The following is a 22,318-nucleotide window of genomic DNA, read 5'->3' on the forward strand; positions in this document are numbered from 1 at the left end:
TGTATAAGGGAGGCCCAGCAGCCTCAATTAACCCCATGAGGAGCTCTGGAGCTGAAGTGGCCCTTTATGATTGTCCCACACCAGGCTGAAAAGGCTGGGCTTTAAATTTAGGCCTTGATCAGGCCTGGGCTGTTTCCCAAGGGGCGTGAGCTTTGAGGAAGCAGCTCTCCACCCCAGTAGGAGCTGGTAAGTGAAGGCTGTCTGCTGACAGTTCTCCAAGTAGCCTGGACAAGAAGTCTTTTTTTTTTTAATAATTTTTATTTATTTATGATAGTCACAGAGAGAGAGAGAGAGAGGCAGAGACAGAAGCAGGCTCCATGCACCGGGAGCCCGACGTGGGATTAGATCTGCGGTCTCCAGGATCGCGCCCTGGGCCAAAGGCAGGCGCTAAACCGCTGCGCCACCCAGGGATCCCTGGACAAGAAGTCTTGCAAAAGGAAATCTCAGTGGCTCATCTCCATGTTCATTCACTGTTACGCTCTGGTTACATTCCCTTTGTTACTTCATCATTTTTGTTGAGGAGTAGCTTCTCCGGGTTTCTGATAAGCCTCTCCCTCTGGGAAAACTTAGAAGAGGAAGGCTTGTAGGACAAGGCTATAGCCCTCTGCTGCTACTGGTCTCAGGGAGTTACAGGATTTTTCCTTTAGTGCCTGAGGTTCTTGGTCATGCCGCTCTGAAGAATGAAGAGGTAGATCAGATGAAGAGTGGTGGGCAGCAAAGCAAAGTTTATTGAGTCATAGTAAAGTTTATTTTCTTATTTTTATTATTTTTTAGAGACTTCACTTATTTATTAGAGAGAGAGAGAGAGAGCAAAAGCAGGGGAAAGGGGCAGAGGGAGAGGGAGAAGCATACTCCCTGCTAAGCAGAGAGCCTGATGCGGGGCTCCATCCCAGGACCCTGGGATCATGACCAGAGCTGAAGGCAGATGCCTAACTGACTGAGCCACCTAGGCACCCCAGTAAAGTTTACTGAATGATAGGGTACAAAACTCCCAAAGTGAGAGGGGACCTTAGAGGGCTGCCAATGGAGTTTCTACATCTAGGGGTTTTTATGGGCTTGTGGATGGGCTGTTTTCATCTGATTAATGCTCCATGCATCTGTCATCCAATCAGGTTTTTGTCATTTATCTATCACATGGGAAAGAGTGGAGGGCTCCTTCCAGGGTGGAAGGAAATTCTCTTAAAGGTGTTTTCCTCTTAGGGTGGGGACCCTTGTCCCTGCCTGCCTTTCATCAATATCCTTCCCTATCCTTATTGTATAACAGCAAACCTAACTCCTGATGATGACCAGGATAAATACCCCCGCCAAGATTGTTCCTCTACTTACAGCCCTCTTGTTCCTGAATGCTAGGAGCCCAAAGTGCCCAGGCAGCAGTTGTAGCTAGTATATCAAAGTGACTTTTGCTGTCCCATCTGGTAGAACTATTCCTTTTTTTAGGAACCAGGTCCTCTGACCCTGTGGAGTCCAGAATAGCAGGAACAGGAAGCATAAGTTCCCCAAGGGGCCATTGGAAGTGATGATAAGCAGGACCACTCCTACTTCCATATTTTGCCTCATAGACTCACATTTCTTCCTGTTGGGTACACAGCACCATATGAAGATCTTTTATTCAGTAGGTTTAATGTATCCTGGAAGATGCCAGTCAGAGCATTTCATCTGAGCTAGTACTTCAGCTGTGCCTTCAGCAAGGCATTCCAATGCTCCATCAGGCCAGAGGTTTCGGAGCGCTGCAATAAGTGATAGGACCAGTAGATAACAGTGTCATAGTTTCACTCTCACACCTTTTTTTGCTGTAAGTTGGGTTCCTTGGTCTAATTCAATGCTATGGGAGGTCTTCTGCTGGTGGAGAAAACATTGTGTTAGCCCAGGGAAATGCCCAAAGATGAGACATTTAAACCCTCACCCCAAGTATATATTTATCCTGTCATGATGGATTACTGGCCCTTTCAAGGTAGAAATGTCCCGAAGTAGTAAACTTGCCACCAATTGTCTAGTTGGTCTCCTTGAAGAATGGTGCTCTATCAAGAGCTCAGGATCAATCTTTTGCTGTCAGATTGAACATCTGGCAGTGGCAATAGCTACATGAGTCCTGATAAGTACGAACCCATGCTATTGGCCCAGAATAACCTCAATCTTTGTCACTGTGGCCACTTAATTCACGTATCCATTGTGCCAGCTATGGTGTGGTCAGTGACAGAAGCAGAATCAACTGGTTGAGTCATTTTACACATGTAGGATTTATATTTGCCCATCTGCCATTTTGCTTTCTTTCATATATGCCATGTCTGTTTTGTTCCTTTATTACTATATTATTGCCTTCTTTCATGCTAAAAAGATATTTCCCAATATACCATTTTAATTCCTTTGTCATTTCTCTATTTATTTAGTGCATATGTATCTATCTTTTGAGTTATTTTCTTAGTGGTTGCTTGGGGTATTACTAACATCTTAATTTATAACAACCCAGTTCAGATTAATCCCAACTTATTTATTTTTAAGATTTTATTTATTTATTTATTAATGAGAGATACAGAGAGAGAGAGAGAGAGAGAGAGAGGTAGAGACATAGGCAGAGGGAGAAGTAGGCTTCATGCAGGAAGCCGGATGTGGGACTCGATCCAGGGACTCCAGGATCATGCCCTGAGCCAAAGGCAGACGCTCAACTGCAGAGCCACCCAGGCATCCCAGATTAATCCCAATTTAATTTCCATAGTATATAAGGACTTTGCTCCCAAATATTCCATTCCTTTCACCCTTTTTGTTTTCTTTTGCTTATACAGACTGAGTAGCACCCTCATTGGCTGCCCATCTATTTTTCAGCAAGTGATACCATGTTTTATTAACTATTTCCATAACTCTCTGTAGGTCAGGTACTCATGGTTGCTACTTTGATCTTGCCACTCATTATCATAATTGCATCCACATGATTTCTGATAGTTGCGTGATGCCATCTGGCTCAATTATTTCTGGGTTATATTTCCTCCATTGCTAATGAAGAGCTCAGTTTTACAACAGCTTCCCCTACCATAAGGTCCAGCCTTAAAAAAAAAGCCACCACTAGACTTCACAGTGATTCTGGTGTTATTTACCAACACATTCTTTTTCCTTTGGTGGACACTACTCCAGATCCTTCTGTGGAACAGTCGTCTGGTGGGTTTTCTGATCTTACATAATATATGCACACCAGCACTCACACTTCCCTAAACCCTTTTTCAAAATTGAGATAACATGAACATACATAAAATTCTCCATTTTGAAGTACACAACAGTGGTTTTTAGTATGTTCACAAGGTTGTACAGCCACTACAATAATCAGTTTTAGAATATTTCATCACACCAAAACGTAACACTGTGCCAGTTAGCAATCAATCCTCATTGTCCCCTACTGACAGCCCCTGGCAACCACTCATTTACTCTATGTCACTATGGATTTGCCTCTTTTGACATGTCTTATGAATAGAATCATAAATGTGGCCTTTTATGTCTGCCTGCTTCCACTTAGCATAATGTTTTCAAAGTTTATCCATGTTGTAGCATGGATATACTACATGCTACTATATACATGCTACTATATACATGTAGTATATAAATATACTACATTTATACTACTTATAAAAAAGGAGTCCCTCCTTTTTTATAACTGAATAGTATTCCATAGTATAGATATAGCATGTTTTATTTATCTCTTCATCAGTTGATGGACATTTGGGTTGTTTCCATCTTTTAGCTATTATAAATAATGTTGCTATAGATTTTTGTATACAAGTTTTTGTGGGGACATATGTTTTAATTCTCTTGAGTATACCTAGGGTTGGAATTCCTGGGCTAAATAGTAACTTTATGTTTAACTATTTCAGCAGTTGTCACTGTTTTCTCAACTTGCTGCATCATTCTACATTTCTACTAGCAACATATGATGGCTTCAATTTCCCCACATCCTCACCAACATTTGTTATTTTCCATTTTTTAAATTATAGTCATTCTTTTGGGACTGAGTGGTGTCTTACTGTGACTCACTTATTAAGAATAAATTCTTAAAAAGAATTTATTATTTATTTATTTATTTATTTGAGAGCTCACCTGCATGCAAGCAGGGGGAGGGGCAGAGGGAGAAGGAGAGAGAGAGAATCCCAAGCAGACCTGGTGCCAAGAAGAGCCTGATATGGGGTTTGATCCCAGGACATTGAGATCATGACCTGAACCCAAATCAAGATTTGGATGTTCAACTGACTGAGCCACTCACATCTTCTCACTGTGGTTTTGATTTACATTTAATTAAAGACCACTGAGGTTGAAGAACATATTTTCATGTGCTTCTTGTCCATTTGTGTATCTTCTTTGGAGAGATCCCTATTAAAATTCTTTCCCTAACACAGATGTAGGGAAATGATGGGACACCTGCACCCCAATGTTCATAGCAGTAATGTCCACAATAGCCAAAGTGTGGAAGGAGCCACAATGTCCTTTGACAGATGCATGGATAAAAAAGATGTGGTACATATATACACTGGAATATGACTCAGCCATCAGAAAGGATGAATACCTATTATTTACATCATTATGGATGGAACTGGAGGGTATTATGCTGAGCGAAATTAGTCAATTGGAGAAGGACAATCATCATATGGTTTCGCTCATATGTGGAATATAAGAAATAGTGAAAGGGACCATAACAGAAGGAGGGAAAAACTGAGTGAGGAAAAATTAGAGAGGAAGACAAACCATGAGAGACTCCTGACTTTGGGAAACAAAGGGTTACAGAAGGGGAGGTGGGTGGGAGTATGAGGTAACTGGATGACAGGGATGAAGGAAGGCACATGATATGATGAGCACTGGGTGTTATACTATATATTGGCAAATTGAATTTAAAAAAGGAATTGGGTTATTTCTCTTATTATTGAGTAAAGATATAGTTATACAGATATATATTCTGGATATTAGACTCTTATCAGATATATGATTTGCAAATAATTTCTCTTATTCTGTAGACTGTCTTTTCACTTTCTTGATGATATTCTTTGAAGCACAAAGGCTTTTAATTTTGATGAAATCCAAATTACCTATTTTTCTTTGGTTGGCTATGTTTTTGATGCCATGTCAATGAAACTGTTCCTAATCCAAGATCACAGTTACTTAATTTTTTCTAGAATTTTATTAATTTAGGTCTATAATTCATCTTGAGTCAACTTTTGTTTACTGTGTGAGATAAAAGCCCAACCACATTCTTTTGCATAGGGATATCTAGTTGCCCAAAACAATTTGTTAAAAAAAACTATTCTTTCCTCAAGAATAGTTTTGGAACTCTTGTTGAAAATCTGTTGCAGGGACGCTTGCGTGGCTCAGTGGTTGAGCATCTGCCTTTGGCTCAAGGCATAATCCCAGGACTCTGGGATCGAGTCCCGCATCAGGCTTCCTGCATGAAGCCTGCTTCTCCCTCTGCCTGTGTCTCTGCCTCTCTCTCTCTCTGTCTCTCATGAATGAATGAATGAATGAATGAATGAATGAATGAATGAATAAATAAATAAATCTTTAAAAAAAAAGAAAATCTGTTGCATATAAACATATAGGCTTGTTTGTGGACTCAATTCTATTCTCTTGAGCTGTATGGCTTATCTTTATGCCAACTGTTTGTAGTAAGTTTTGAAACTAAAAATTGAGTCCTCTACTTTGTTCTTTCTGAAGACTGTTTTAGCTCTTCAGGATCTGCTTGTTCATTTCAGCAAAAAAGCCAGCAGAATTTTGAAAGGGATTGCATTGAATCTATAGATCAATTTGGAGAATATTGCCATTTTAACAACAGCAAGTCTTCCAATAAATGAACTTGGAATATCTTTTCATTTACTTAGGTTTTCTTTAATTTCTTTCAACAATGTTTAATCTTCAGCGTATAGGTTTTATTAAATTTACCCCTCCCTCTTTCCCTCCCTTTTTTTTTTTTAAACTTCAGTGTAGAAGTCTTGTTATTAAATTCACTCCTAGGTGTTTTATTATTTTTTAATTTCTTTTAACATTTTATTTTTATTTTTTTAAGATTTTTTTTATTTATTCATAGACACACACACACACACACACACACACACACACACAGAGGCAGAGACACAGGCAGAGGGAGAAGCAGGCTCCATGCAGGGAGCCTGACATGGGACTCGATCCTGGGTCTCCAGGATCACGCCCAGGGCTGCAGGCGGCGCTAAACCGCTGCGCCACTGGGGCTGCCCTTTCTTTTAACATTTTAATCCTTTCCTCTACCACCTGCCAAAACATTTATGGTATTTTGACTTCACCTAGCATGGGCCATCACTTTTACCATGTTTCAAAGAAGCCATCTTTTTTTTTTAATTAATTTATTTATTAATGAGAGACGGGGGGGGGGGGGCAGAGGCACAGGAAGAGGGAGAAGCAGCCTCCATGCAGGGAGCCCAAAGTGGGACTCAATCCCGGGTCTCCAGGATCAGGCCCTGGGCCGAAGGCGATGCTAAACCGCTGAGCCACCCAGGCTGCCCAAAGAAGCCATCTTAATAGCAAGTTTGCACCATTTCCTGGAGGCTTTATCAGGGTGTGAATTTTGTGCTTTGGGAGAGCACACTCAAATTGCTATCTAATCTCATGTTCTATCCCCCCTTAATCAAGTGTTCCCCTACCTCCTGCAGTCTGTGCTGGTTAGATCTTTTTGCTCCTTTGAGGTCTGGTTTCTTGCTTCCCTTATCATGCCTAGCATGCCCCCAGCTGGGTTATGCTGTCCTTTAACCCTAGTTATAGATTTAGTGAATAGGAGGATAGGTAGGGGCAGGTCCTGAGGGGTTACATGTTGTCTTGCTGAGAGGCCTTGGCATTGTTTCGAGCAAAGGGAATGTGTGGGGAAAGGAAGGGAACTCACTTTTGCAGACTCAGGGTCAATGAAAATCTGGGAACTCAAGATTTTGGGGAGCACCCACTCAGATGTACCCATTCCATGTGCCAGGGCCTTATTTTTTCCCAACCACAGTGCTGTCTCTAGCATAGGTGACCTTGTTTAGTTGGTAGATTAACCTTTGAAGCTTGGCTACATGATGATTTAGCTCGATCTGGTCCTCAGCTTTCTCTGTCATTCTACTGCAGGTTAGGAGAGCCTCTTGCTATGAAAGAGACCTTCCAGCTCTCACGCTTGGCTTTCAGCTGACTGCTAGTCAGTGTATCAGCTTTTTTATTTCTTTGCCTGAAGTTTTAATGGAGCTAAACAATAACCATTCAATCCCCTTATAGTTACTCTTTCCTCCACATAGTACACCAGCTAATACATTCTCTTTCACTGGTATACTATCCCAGTTCACCACTATTGAAAGTCTTAATAACTGGACTACTACCTTGTGGCAGGGACTATCTGTACTCCATCTATCACCAATGGCGAGGTTCTCCTACTAGCTGAGTGGTGATCAACATCCAAAACTCCATTTTATTATTTGCTTTCTCAGACCTCTCCTGGCTCCATTTGCAGTGGTTTGGGTTTCCTAGGAAGCAGACTCTGAGGTGGACTTGAGTGTTCAGGATAATTATTAGGGAGAGCTCTTGGGATCAACATCTGTGGATGGGAGGGGAAGCAAACAGGACTGGGCAGAGGTAGAAGTTGATCTGAGATGCAGGTTGATAGCCTCAGCTACCCCCACTGGGAGCTCTTGAGTGGAAATGGCCTACTAAGAGGTCTTGAACGACATAAAAATAGCCAGTCCTTTCTATCCTTGCCATGATCAGTCACTGAATTTGGGCCACCTGGGAAAGGGGCATCTCCTTGGGCAAGGTGGCCCTCTGCAGATGAAGCAAACCCTGAAGGAAATGACAGCTGACAGCTGTGTGCTGACCATAGCCCTCACAGCAGGGCAACAAGTCCTTCCTTGAAGGGCATCTAATCCATGCATCTTAATGTCTGCCACAGATACCATGTCAGGTTACTCTCAAATTGTCCGGGTCAGGAAAAAAAAACATTATGCATACAACTTTTCTGTAAGTTTAAAATACAAATATATATATATATATATATATTTTTTTTTTAAGATTTTATTTATTTATTCATGAGAGACACAGAGAGAGAGGCAGAGACACAGGCAGAGGGAGAAGCAGGCTCCTTGCAGGGAGCCCAATGTGGGACTCCATCCCGGGTCTCCAGGATCACACCCTGGGCTGCAGGCGGTGCTAAACCGCTGTGTCACCGGGGCTGCCTACAAATATATTTTTTTTAATGAACATACTTATATAAATTAAATATGACTAAAGAAATACCTAAAAAAGAACCTCTTATTGCTGAAACAAAGAAAGAGGAATAACCAATTAACCTAAATAAAAACATAACAACAAAAATAAAAACAAAAACAAAAACAAGAAAGGGGAGTGATGTTGAAAGACAAAAATTCATTTGAATGAGTAAAACACGGATCACCAGAAAAGCTGGTGGGAAATAAGGCTGAAAGGCAAGTTGAGGCTTCATCCTTGCTGACACAACATACCTGGGAGTAGGGCAAGAACATAAAATGCCTGTTTCACCACAGCTAGCCTGGCCTTTAATTTCACCTCACCTCTTCTGAGTAGGTAAAGTATTTTCCAGATTACCTTCAATAGTTACTGTTTCCTATTTTCCTCTTCCCTTTGTTCCCTCCCTCTTCAAGGCCATCATGGAACTTGGAATGGTGAGATGTGTCTTTGCTCAGCTTCCCCAAACTGAAATGAAAATTATTTTTAGGATGAATCTCTGAGTCACAGAGGGAGGAGGGAAAGAACCATTTTAATCTCTTCCTTTCCCCTCCTTCATAACCTGCTGTACAGCTAAATCATTCTAAAATTTTGTCTTTTTGCCCTCTTCCCAACAATCATTTGCCTTTTCTTTTTTCTTTGGAAACAGTATCTATCAATCTTCATCAGAAGCTTCTAATATGGAGGAGATTTGTCTTTGCTGAATGGACCACAGGCTAAATTAAAGGAGATTGCCCTAAGCTACTTTCGTGTAAGTAAATTTATTGATTGTAATACTGATGGGATCTGAGGGGTTGTATATAGTTACTCCTCATTTCATTCTTTCACTGTACCTTCTGCTGCACCTCTGCTGGGCTTTCCCTTCTGTCTCTCCTAGCATGAGTAGTAGAAGGCATTCTTGCTTTCTGTGGGGAGATGCAGGCACAGATTGTGTTCTGGCCATCTACCTTTGCAGCAACATGCTTGAACATGTCTCATGTTTCAGTATTTGACCACATTTCTTTGAGAGAGAAATAAGCATGGAAACGGTGAACGTTGCACTTTTTAAGAAGTTTCTGCTAACATACACACAAAAAAAACCAATGATTAAAAAAAAACCCTTATCCAATTAAGTTACCAAGAAAGTGGGGAGAAAGTTCTATCTTAGCATCTGTGGAATGAATTGAATGAAAAAAGAAAGAGCTGGCTTAACTTCAGGAGACCATGCTTTAAGCCCGGCAAGCTTCTGGATGAAAATATGAATAACACCCCTTACTTACGCAGTTGGTCAGCATTTTCAGAGTGTTCTCACACACACTGTCTCAGGTGATCCTTGGAACAATACTGCAGGCATTATTGATACCATTAAAAAATAATTAAAGTATTTGCCTGAAGCCCAACAACTAATAAATGGCAGAACTAGGGCCAGTACCCAGGTCTGCTCTCTACTATTGGTGTCAGGAGTCTTCTGATTTCAGAGTGGAGCCCTCAAGAATAGCTGTTGGGGGACTTGTCTGATTTAAAACTTTCAGGGACTGCTTGGAAGCAGGCTCATAAAAAAAAAAAAAAAAAAAAAAAAAAGGTCACTGGGCTGTGATGTCCTTAAGATCTCCAGAGTAGTAAATACCAAGCAGATAGATCTAAATTGAAGAAAAGATAAATTGCATGAAGCTATGTGAGTGGACAGAAGCATGGCAAATGAGTTTCATTCTGCACTAATTTTGGATAATGTATTTAGGATTGTCTGAAGCATACTTAAAAGAAGATGAGCTTGGAGCTATGTTTTATTTCAAGAAAAAGAACCACGAAGGGCACCTGGCTGGCTCAGTCAGTAGAGCCTGCAACTCTTGTCTCAGGGTCATGAGTTTGAACCCCACATTGGGCGTGGAGCTTACTTAAAAAAAAAAAAAGAAAGAAGATTACAGGTTATTGTTAATGGTTTCTTAAGGTCATATAAAAATGTTGGTCTTGTTGCTAAGAATGTGGAAAATAAAACTGAAAGCATAGTTTTATCCTGCATTTGACAAAATTATAATGAAGCTATACCCAGAATCATGCACTGAATTCTGCCTCAAAGGTTGAAAGAAAAGAGCCTAATAGATACATGAGGTCATAGTAAAGGACAACTAAAATAATCAAAAATATTCCCAAGAAGAATGTTACTTTAAAAAAAAAAAAAGAAAGAAAGTTACTTTTAAAAAAGTATTAAATAAGTGGATATTTGGAGGAAATCCTTAGCTTTCTAAAGTTTATGTCATAGAGAGCAATTACAATGTTCAAAAACATTTCATTTTCAACAAACATTTATCAAGAAATCATTATATTCAGGCCCTACACTCAATGCTAAAGTTTACAATGAATAAAACACAGAAATTCACAACCATTGCCAGAGAATACCAGACTGGATGGATCTTTAGTCCAAATGAGCACAGCTTTTGTTCTATTCTTAGTGGATTAGCATTCAGTTTTTGTACACAGTCTCTTGGGTTTGGTAGGTGTGTGCCGGTTGCCAGAAACCAATCAACCCTGGTGAACCTGCAGTCAAGTTCTTCGAGCTACAGATCTGAAGGTTTGGATTCCTCATACCATCGAGAGTTTAAAGTGAAGATATTTCATTAATTCATTCATTCATAGACAGTGTGCCATAGGTGAGCAAGGGGAGGGGCAGAGGAAGATTTATCTTAATCTTAGAATCTTACGCAGGCTTCACACTTAAGGAGCCCTATGTCACGATCCTGAGATCATGACCAGAGCCAAAATCAAGAGTCAGATGCTTAATTGACTGAGCCACCCAGGCGCCCTATGAAGTTATTACTTTTAATAATCTTCTCATTAATGTTTGGTTGTTTACCTGGTTTTACAGACAGCATCCTTCTCTGTGGTTAGCATTTGTGAGCTAGGAAGGTACATACAGCCCCTGCATGACCAAGATATATTCCCAAAAGTTGACTTCTAACTTAGTTGTTTGAAACTGAAAATGCATTTTCCCCCAGAGAAACAATGTGATAAACCTGGCTTAGGTTCCCAGGCCCACTTCTAGGAGCCCATTAGCACATATGCAACTCTATGAGAGGATGAGAACTGTGACCACAACATTGTTTCTATGGGGAAAATGTGCCCCAGGAGCACAACAAGATCTTCCTTCCTCCCGGACTTCCAACCTCCATGAGTAATGAAGCCTGGGTGTTTACTACAGGAAATACAGCTCCTAGTGTGGGTGGCTGGGCTCTGCATCAGCCTTATCCACTGGGCAGAGATAGTCTCTCACCTCTCCTGCCCTAAGCCTGACAGTGAGGGGAGTCGGGAAAGGTGGTGGTGGTGGGATCTTTCCCCAACTGATTTTTTTTAGAATAGGGCTCTTGGGATTCCACTGAGGGGTTCACAGCCAGATACATAATTTCTGGGGCCCCTTCTTCAAAAAGGAAAAAAAATGTAGCTAAAGGTACTAAAACAGAAAGCTTTTTTTTTTTTCCTTTCTTCTGGTCTCTCTCTCTCAACTTGTCCTAGTGTTTTCTTTTTAAATAGACAACTATTTGATATCATTCCAAGAATTAGCATGCATTTCATAATTAATTTTTATATTGTACAATGCCTCCTTGAAATATAAGAGCATTTAACTCCCCCGTGAAATCACCAAAATGACGCAATTTGTTTTTTTTTGTTTTTTTTGTTTTTTTAAAAGATTTTATTTATTTATTCATGAGAGACAGAGAGAGAGAGACACACACAGGCAGGCTCCATGCAAGGAGCCTGATGTGGGACTCCATCCCGGTCTCCAGGATCACGCCCTGGGCCAAAGGCGGCGCTAAACCGCTAACCTGCTAAGCCACTTGGGCTGCCCACAATTTCTGTTTTGTAGTTCATATATGCATATGTTTTCTTCTTACCAGAGCAGGGGGAACACTGCAGAAAAGTAACTTAACCATTATTATTTCACTTCCTGATACACACACATTCCACCAATACTGTCTGCCTTTGCCTTACTGAGGAGTGAAAAAGGACTGAAAGGAAATGAAAATGTTTTCAGCATAAGTAGTTGGCTAATGCAGGGAAGAAACACAAGAAAGAAAGAATACGATAGGATTCCTTATTTTTGTGTGTGTGCTTCTTAGAATGCTATTGCCTTCTTTCTGAGTTCAAAGCAAGTTCTGGTTTCAATGGAAAGCAAGGTCTTTTAGAGCTATCAGCACCCTCACTTACTCAGCTGTAAGCATAACACACCTTGAACTTAATTGCTTGGTTTTGCTGAACTCCATCCAGCATGTTGTGCATCTACCAGAATTCTGTGCTCACAGGGCCCTGAGAATGCTATTTGTGAATGGGTCGGCAAGGAACAGCGGATGTGCATATTGTGTCTTCTCTTGCTCACACGCACATTCCATTGTCTCATCAACTGCACTATGAAACATGAGTTCAAAGATAAAATTATTAGGAATTTAAACCAAGCATCGAGTCTTTCTGAATATGGGGTCCTGTATAATGCTCTGAGTATGGGAACGGGGCGGGTGGCTGTGACAGCCTAGAGTTGGGCATTTACAAAGATAGAGCTACCCAGGGTGCACAGATGGATCTTAGGCCTTCTGAGGGCCTGGGCATTTTTTCCTTCAGGATACCACACCTAGGGTATTGTTAGAGACTGTGATGGCTTTAGTCAAAACCCCAGAGGTGGACGCTGACCTCTAAAGGATGATGACATTTTCAGAAAAGGGTGTTCTAGTAGTGGCAACTACTGGGTGGCAAAATATTAGTCAAATAGAAGGTGAGAGGATTGTGGAAGGCAGACTTACTAAACCATATTAGAAACTAGTTGATAACTTAAGTACTCAGAATCATCAATGTAAACAAATCTTCTGCACAAGTTTACTTAGAGTTACAGATAGTGATTACCTTCTTCTCCAAGTGGCAGATAGCTTGTCTCTTTTGGAGCGCAAAAGGGAAGGGAATGACCTTGTATAGTGAAAGCTGCTTTGTCCCCACAGTTCAAAATATTTATCACTCCCTGTGGATAGGCTGAAGGACATCATATCTATTCTTTCCTTTTATTTACAGTGATCATGTGTCAGAAGCCTGGGCTGTTCTCAAAATTACTCCAATAGGTATTTCCCAGTACATTTAAGTGTTAAGTTACATAACCATTATTCAAGACGTGTACAGATTTTTGTTTCTGAAAGCAATTTTATTACACAAAAAGCCTGGCTTTGTCTAAAAAATTTAAGTAGCTTACTGCAGCTTTTCTACAAAATCCCATTTATCATAGCCTGAGAGAATGATATGATGTTTATATAAAGTGTTTACCTGTAATAGGCTACTTGGTGGGAATTTGATAAATGATACCATTACCATTCTCCCAAGGGGCAAGCTCTTTGTTGTCCCATCAAGTTAAATGTGGGATCTCTGCCTTTCATTTATAGGTGTCTCCCACTGCAAAAAAGCATCTAACTGATCTCTCTTAATGAACTTTACATACAACTTCAATTGATTTTGACTGAAAACATTCTCTTCATCATCTATTTATTTATTTAGATTTTATTTATTTAGATTTTATTTATTTATTCATGAGAGACAGAGAGAAAGAGAGAGAGAGGCAGAGACATAGGCAGAGGGAGAAGCAGGCTCCCTGTGAAGAGTTGGATGTGGGACTCGATTCCAGGACCCCGGGCTCATGACCTGAGCCTAAGGTAGATGCTCAACTACTGAGCCAGAGCCACCCAGGCATCCCCATCATCTTTTTAAATTTAAATTTATTGTGCAGCCTGGATAGCTCGGTGGTTTAGCGCTGCCTTCAGCCCAGGGCCTGATCCTGGAGACCAGGGATTGAGTCCCACGTGAGGCTCCTTGCATGGAGCCTGCTTCTCCCTCTGCCTGTGTCTCTGCCTCTCTCTCTCTGTGTGTGTCTCTCATGAATAAATAAATCTTTAAAAAAAATAAATTTAAATTTATTTACTTGAGAGACAGCACATGCACGGGGTGGGGGAGGGGCGGAGGGAGGGAACCATTATAAACAGACTCCCTGCTGAGAATGAAGCTAGATGTGGAGCTCCATCTCATGACCCATGAGATCATGACCTCTGCTGAAACCAAGATTGGATACTTAACTGAGTCACTCAGGTGCCCCCTCCATAATTTTTTTAAAAAGATTATTTTAGAGAGAGAGAGACAGATCAAGAGCATGCTTGTGCATGTGCACAGGGGAAGGAACAAAGAGAGAGAATCTCAAGTAGACTCCCTGCTTAGCTCAGAGCTGGATGCAGGGCCTGATCCCACAATCCATGAGACCATGACCTGAACTGAAACCAAGAGTTGGCTGCCTAACCAAGCCATTTATGAAGAGGGACTTCACCAGGAAGTCCCTGGTGAAGTCCCTCTTCATAATTTTTAAATGCAGTTGATGCTCATTATTCACAAATTCTGTGTGCAAATTTGAACACTTGTTTCAATTTATTTGTCCCAAAGAGTATGTGCTGTAAACCAGATGTCAATCCATTAAGAACACAAGAAAAGCAAAATCGGTAGTCATCATTTTCAGTCATTTATGGACATGCACAGAATGGTGAAAAATTAGTTGCCCTATGTGTGTGATCCCATTGAGGTTGAACAAGGCTGTACTCTGCCTTCTTGTCCTAACTCTCATGCTATAAACAAGTGTCTCTTCCATGGTCTCTTTAGTGCCATGTGTTTTGCATTTTTTTTCTTCTTTGTTGTGATTTAGCTGTTTAGAATGGCCTCCAAGCATAATACTGATGTGCTGGCGAGTGTCCCTTAGTGTAAGAAAGGTGTGATATGCCTTCTAGAGAAAATATGTTAGATAATCCTCATTTAATATGAGTTATAGTGCTTTTGGCAACAAGTTAAATGTTAACAAATCAACAATATATATTAAATTAGGTGTCTTTAAACAGAAATACCCATAAAACAAAATTATATATTGACTGATTGACACAAATGTTGTGGCCAGAGGCTTGCAGGAACCTAATCCTGTATTTCCCCCAGGAGCAATGGCTCAGCAGTCACTAATTCAGTGTTCTTGGTGACTTTATAGAACAAAGCCACTATGAACAAAGAATCAACTGTACATTGGCAATGAACTTCTTCAATGGAAAGTTATTTACAAATCAAATTACAATATGTTCTTTTAGAAACCATGTCTAAGAGAGCAATCATTTTAAATAAAGAGTATAAACATAGGGATCCCTGGGTGGTGCAGCGGTTTGGCGCCTGCCTTTGGCCCAGGGCGCAATCCTGGAGACCCAGGATCGAATCCCACATCGGGCTCCCGGTGCATGGGGCCTGCTTCTCCCTCTGCCTGTGTCTCTGCCTCTCTCTCTCTCTCTCTGTGACTATCATAAATTAAAAAAAAAAGAAAAAAAAAAAAAGAAAAAAAAAGAGTATAAACATAGACACATAAAAGCTTTAGGTTAGAGAAGACCTTGGATGTTATCACCTCTCTGCAGGCCCCTTGACCTCCCATTAATTCCTTTTATAGCATCCCTGACAGGTGGCCATTGTTTTCTGATTGAATGCTTCCAGTGATGTGGAGCTCACTTCACCAGGAAGTCCTGTCTACTGTGGCTCAGTTCCAATATTCAAAACTGTCCTTCTTATACTGAGCCAAGATCTTCCTCTTGGAAGTTGCCCTCCTGATGGTTTAGATCTGAACTCCAGAGCAACATGGAATAAATCTACTTGCTCCTTGTAAGAACCCTTTATCAGATCTCTTTCCTGCAGGTTAAGTAGACTCAATTCTCTTCAGAGTATAAGATTTCCACACTATTCCTGGATGTCTTTTCCAAATGAATCCTAATTTGTTATGTATGGTAGCACTTTTTATGTGGTACCTATATTGCAACACATAAGTTCAGAAATCCTGAGCTCAACAGCACAGGTCTGGTACCCCTGTGCCTTGACTGCTGTTTTACTTTAACACAGTTTACATTATGTTAGTTTTTTATTGGTTGCTTGCACTGCATGAGTATCTGTAACTTACTGTCACAATAGCAGGTCAAGCTGAATCTCCCAAATCGTAGCCCTTTTCAAATGATCTCTCTGAACAAAGATACAACACTTACTATAGTAAGATACTGTAGTTACATTTAACATTAATGTCATCTCTTAAAAAAACAACAACAACAACATGATTTTGAGTAATTCAGTCATCTATAATTTGATTTGAGTTCTTAAATTTGGTATCCTAACTCAAAACATTGACAAAAATATTACTCAGGACTGGCCAAAAGGGAAAAAAAAATCTGTATTGCTTTTTTTTGAGAACTTAAGACCTCAAGAATTATATCACTCCATTATTCAGCACTGTTTGAATTAACCTCTCTGTAACAATATAAAGTCATATCTCTTCATCTCATCCAGAAGGTGTCTTGACTTTTTTACTTGTTCAGTAATGTAATAATTCTATCAAGAAAGGAAGTGGTATTTCTCTTTTTTAAAAAAGATTTTATTTATTTATTTGAAAGAGACAGAGAGCTCAAGCAGGGGAAGGGGCAGAAGAAGAGGGAGAGGGACAAGCAGACTCCCTGCCTAGTGTGGAGACTCATGCTGGGCTTGATCCCAGGACCCTGAGATCATGACCTGAGCTGAAGTCAGACACTCAACCGACTGAGCTACTCATATGCCCCAGGAAGTGGTATTTTTTGGTAATGATTTACTTGAAAACAATCCACAACTCCTATTAACAGTTACATTTTCCCTAACACATTGTGTTCAATGATTTATACTGTAAAATTTCCAGGGACTGGCATCAAGCTTAGCAGTCTGTATTTTTAAAATCTGTTTTTCTCTGCACCTTGCAAATAACGATATTTATAATTATCTTAATAGGAAGATAGCAATCAAACTGTAAAAAGATAAAACAAGGGGATCCCTGGGTGGCACAGCGGTTTAGCACCTGCCTTTGGCCCAGGGCGCGATCCTGGAGACCTGGGATCGAATCCCACATTGGGCTCCCGGTGCATGGAGCCTGCTTCTCCCTCTGCCTGTGTCTCTGCCTCTCTCTCTGTGACTATCATAAATTAAAAAAACAAACAAACAAGATAAAACAAGTAGCCTAATGAGGAAATTTAAACTCAAGCAAGTGAAGTGGGAGCTACTAGGTGACTCCAGAATCACCCCATGATCATCTAAGCATTCAGCGAGACCAGCTGGTTTTGCCCCAAGAATATCACTTGTATTGTCATCCCTTTCCTATGCTCACTAGAGACGCATTCTCTCCCTTTCTTTTTCTCTCATGCTTAAACCGAGTTTGGATTGGGTTTTCCATCACTTTGACAGAATTCTGATTTACTCAGGATAGGGCAGCTCTTAGAGGACACCAGAGTATTGTTATCAGATTAAGGATGCAGAGCAGAAAAAAACAATGGATTCTCCTACCCTCTCCCTGTCTCCCATTTCTTGTTCATCTAACCTCCCTTTCCCCTATATGCCAGAATCATCAGTCTGAAATACCAGTTATATCATCTCAATGCATCTCTTACTGCCTTTAGCATAAATCCAAATGTTTTGGCATCCAATCAAGGCCTTCTCAGTCTGGTGCTAACCTGCTTTTATCTCCCTAGGCCTTGTCCAATTTCTTCCATTTCCAAAGTGTGCCTGGCACATTCATGCTTTTGTGTGTCATGTGGGACTTGAAATCAAGACCCTGGGATTAAGACCTGAGCTAAGATCAAGAGTCAGATGCTTAACTGACTGAGCCATCCAAGTGCTCTGCCTTTGTACGTTCTGCTCTCTCATTCAGAAATTCCTTTCCTGATCCTTCCGGATGGAATCAAGCCCAGCTCAGATATTTTTTCTTTCAGTTGAATCTTTCTTGATGTTCTCATTAATTGTTCTTTCCAATAAGAGCAGATAAGTTCCATTCCTGCTCTGAAAGCACTCATCTCATGCTACTTTATGGAGTATATCCAACTCCACTTTATGGAGTTGATCCTCTCCTGCATTACTCCACTATAAAAGTGGCTTTCAGAGTCTTTTAACAATAGCATAGTTTGTAGCAATAATGGGTGATAAGTAGAAATACATTTTACATTGTTACCCACTTGGCACATTTGTATATACCTTATTTCCTCAGTTTTAAGAACTACTTCTTCTATGTTACTATTTCTGAAAGCAGGATGTAGCAATAGAGTATCATTTTGATAAGAGTTTTCACTTTTTTTTGTTTTCTCTTTAACAGTACACAAAATAATGATGTCTCATAATTAATGACATTTCAGATTTGCTGAAACATAGTACATAATGGAAACAAAAGTTTCACAAAACAGTATTTACCCTTTATTGTGGACAATGCTCTCTAGTTTTTTGCTCTATTTCATTAAGAAAAAAAAAAATGCAGGTCATAATCCACCAAAATGAGTTCACTATTCACTACTGGATCCTAACCTGTAGTTTGGAAAAACTACCGAGAATTGAAAGTACTGCCACACAATAGGATTAAGAACGAAGATTGACTACATTAGCATGACTTTACAACTCCACCGTTTGCATAAACATGACTTTAATTCCAAGAAATTCTTGCCCAAGAAAATGAAATTGCAAATAACTTAATTGCAGTTTCAGGAACTTCCTCAAAGTCTATTTATTTGAACAACAGACTCCTGACTAACGTAGCCTTCAACAGGGTAAACAGCCTGCTCCTCAACATGATTACTCTTGGGTTTATCTTTATTTATTTATTTATTTATTTTTTATGATAGTCACGGGGGGGGGGGGGGCAGAGACACAGGCAGAGGGAGAAGCAGGCTCCATGCACCGGGAGCCCGACGTGGGATCCGATCCCAGGTCTCCAGGATCGCGCCCTGGGCCAAAGGCAGGCGCCAAACCGCTGCGCCACCCAGGGATCCCTACTCTTGGGTTTATTATCAAACTCTTTACTCTTCTAGGCTTGCTTCAAAACTCTTCCCTCTCCGTAATCACCTTAAGTGATTATATCACAAATTTGGTCCAATCTCAATCATGCTTTCAGTGAAGGACTAGTCTTAAATCAGATTGCCCTGAATCTTATAACTATTCTACACTTGACCTCCCTCTTTGAGGTGCTACAGAGACTCTTGTCAACACAGTGGTGTCATTTGCTGTTTTAAGCAATAAACATAGCTTTGTTTGACCAAGTTTCCTTTGGTGGTCTCTGCTGGAAATCAGGAGCTGATACTACATTATAAGCTCTCAAGGGAAAAAGCAGTATTTATTTTCCTCCTACCTCCTCCTGATGATGAACATTGATGGACAAGGAAGGAAAGATGTCTCAGGAATCAGAGTATCCTATAGCAGGGGCAGGAGGGATGTATAGTTGGGTCACAGGTAAGGAGCTCTTGTTGCAGAGAGGCTGCATCCACAAACTAGGAATGCTGCAGTTGGACCCGGCATCCCCTTTCTCTTGTTTTTATCTGCTCACCATCTCCTCTTCATACCTGGTACTCGGATGGTATTGTTTTAAATATAAAAAAATAGAAAACTTTCAAGTTCCATCCCAACCACTTAACTTGAAGTTACTATGTAATCTTTAAAGTGGTCATATGCCTCAAGCTTGAAGCTTGAAGATATGCTAATAATGGATAAGGGATGGTCAAACGTTTGGTTCTCATCAGAAACGATTAAGTCATTGAAAAAAATATGCTGACCCGCGTCTCTAATTTAATACCTATATAAATTTCCCGTAAACACTGGAAAGGCACCTTGGACCTAATAAGCCGTGGTAAATAAGTTTGCTTTCATCCAAGTGGTCCCAAGAAGGCATCAATCCACATTCTCCACCGCATCTCACAGTACACCCCTTCCCAAATTCTTTGATTCAGGCCTAGTCCCAGAGCTCAGCAATAAGCCAGGTGTTCTCCTCCTTCCTGCTTTTGCTCTCACAGTTCCCTCCGCAAGAACACCCTCCCCCTCGCCTCCTCCGGTTATTATATGGGCGCCTTCTGAAGAGCTGAAAGGTCACCCGTGGCGACCTCACTTAGAAGCCTTCCTCCGTATCCTCAGGCAGAATTAATGACCCTCTTAGCATCTGGCCTCTAACAGCGTTTGCCTTGTACTTCGGCTGTTGCCTTCTAGCCAATCCATCTTCAGGCCCAGCCTTTCTTGTTCCCAGCCCATCCCTGGGCTCCTGGACGAAGGCTCGTTCCTCTTGGGGCGCCCAGGGGCTTGCCCGCCTTAGGCGCGCGGGAAACGCCCCCAAGGAGGCTGGTCGCTTTGCGCAGTAGTGCTGGGGCCAAGGCAGGGCAAAGAGGGCCCCTGGGCCCACCTCCCCGCCAGCCGCCAGCCGCCAGCCGCCAGCCCCCAGCCCCCAGGCAGCCCACCCGAGGCGGCTGGCGAGACCGCGTGCCTCTCCCGCCGCCCCCGCAGCGCGCCGAGCCCAGTCACCAGCGTTGGAAATTCCGGCGCGTGCAGGCGCTCGGGGCCGGGCGGGGGCGGGGGCGGGGGAACCCGTGGAGTGAGCCTGTGACGCGAGGGGGCGTGGCTCGCGGAGACCCCGCCCCCTCTCCCTCGCCCTCTCTCGCGGGTCGGGGTTACATGGCGGCGACTGCGGCAAAGCGAGAGCCTCGGAGACGCCGCTGCCGCCAGCACAGCCGGAGACCTGAGCCGACATTGGGGGCTGTCCGCGGGCCCCGCACTCCCTCGATGAGCCGGAGAAGTCCCGTGAGTGTGTGTGTGTACGTGTGCGGGGCGCGCCGGTGGGGCGGCTCGGGAGGGCGCCGCGGCGGGCCCGGCGGCGGCGGCGGCGGCGGCGGCGGAGGAGCCGGCTCCCTCCTCCATTGTGTGTGACCCTCCGGCGGCCGCCGCTCAACAAAGGCGCTTTTGTTCCGTCCCCGGCCCGCCCGTCCGCCCGCCCGCCCGCCCGCCGGCCCGCCCGCTCGGGCCTGGCCGGCGCGTCCCCGCGCGGGCGGGCGGCGGGCCGGGGTCCCCGCGTGGGGCCGGCGGAGCGGCCGGCGCGCCCCTCCCACCCGGCACGCCCCTCGCCGGCCGCCGGGCCGGGCCGCGCCGCGCCCGCCAGCCCCGGGGCCCCGCCGCTCGGCTGCGGCCCCGCCGCCCGCCGCCCGCGCCCGGCTCCGCGGGTTCGAAGCCCGCCCCGGCCGGCGGGCGGCGGGCGGCGGGCGGCGGGCTAGGGGCGGCGGCCGGGAGGGGCGGCCCGGGAGCGTGAGGTGGCGCGGAGTCTCGCCTTCCTGGCACGCCGCCTTCGAAATGCTCCCGCGTCTCCTCCCCCTTCCCACTCCGGTGACTCGGCCTCAGCTGACTCCGGCCGGGCGAAGTCTCCAGTGGACTCGGCGAATTGCGTAGCGCGCACGGCTCCCCCGGCTGGTCTCAGAGCCCCGAGGTCCTCTGCCCGAGTGTTGAGCTCTGGCCGTACATGAGGTACAGGAAACTTGTTTGAGCCGGCGTTCCGGATTCCTCTCTCCCCCTCAAGCCCCCTCAGCCCGCCGCAGCCTTGCCTCGGCGGCGTTCGGGACGCTGAGCGCTGGTCTGTGCAAGTACCCAAACGGAAACTTGTTTTGTCAGTTCACCAGAAAGGGCCTCTTCACTTCGCCTGAGCGTTTTTGTCTGACTTGGTGAGATGCGTTGAAAAGTAAAGGTCTTCGGGGCGCCTTTTGTTTCTCGGCTTTAGGAAGACAGCCGGTTCAGGTGTCCTGTGGGAGCTCTGTGAAGCAGGATCTTTTTGATTTCCTCTCCCGTTTTATTTCTTCTTTGGCTTGCTCATTGGCGAACGCCCAGTGAAGTGGTGGAATTAGAAGCCTTCCTGCATTTGCAGCACATTCACGTTGTTTTTCCTCCATGCTAAAAATGCTCTTAAAAGTCGGTATTAACTTTTTTTTTTTTTTTTTTTTTTTTAACGAGACGAGATGATGTGTCAAGTGGAAAAAAATTTGACGAGGGACTAAATGGAACGCAAACAGCTTCATAGTAATTTTCTGATGGATTTCTTCTAGCCTTGTTATTTTATTTTTTTTAAGGTTCTGGTTGGACATGTTCTCTGTCTTCAACCTTGGGAAACTGAGGTGGAAACAGTAATTTGACTAGAAGATTGGAGGGTCGCGCCAGACAGGGCCTGGCTCTGGAGAGGAACCGCCTCTAGAGTTTCTTCTTAGAAATGTCAGATTTTAATGTTTGAAAAATGATCTTG

General features: G+C 43.0%; 1 protein-coding gene and 1 long non-coding RNA gene across 5 annotated transcripts in view; one reads left to right on the forward strand and one right to left on the reverse strand.

Annotated features, from left to right (window-relative positions):
* Positions 1 to 301: 301 nt before the first annotated feature.
* On the reverse strand, positions 302 to 20,846 carry LOC144303227 (uncharacterized). Its single transcript, XR_013370262.1, has 5 exons — positions 19,406 to 20,846; positions 9,054 to 9,220; positions 8,581 to 8,688; positions 1,566 to 1,836; positions 302 to 673 (listed from the first exon to the last, which is right to left on the reverse strand). It is a non-coding gene; the product is annotated as an uncharacterized LOC144303227 (long non-coding RNA).
* The window catches only part of MAPK6 (mitogen-activated protein kinase 6), a 36,054-nt gene continuing 34,409 nt past the window's right edge, over positions 20,674 to 22,318 (forward strand). For 2 of the 4 annotated variants that reach the window (XM_077881121.1, XM_077881118.1), the window contains exon 1: positions 20,674 to 20,838. The gene's annotated coding sequence lies outside the window, so the exon portion shown is untranslated. Of the gene's footprint in view, positions 20,839 to 21,317; positions 21,553 to 22,318 lie in introns of those variants that run through there. The other 2 variants (XM_077881120.1, XM_077881119.1) reach the window with 1 other exon arrangement.

This window comes from Canis aureus, chromosome 32 (assembly GCF_053574225.1).
Source record: "Canis aureus isolate CA01 chromosome 32, VMU_Caureus_v.1.0, whole genome shotgun sequence".
NCBI classification, from domain to species: domain Eukaryota; kingdom Metazoa; phylum Chordata; class Mammalia; order Carnivora; family Canidae; genus Canis; species Canis aureus.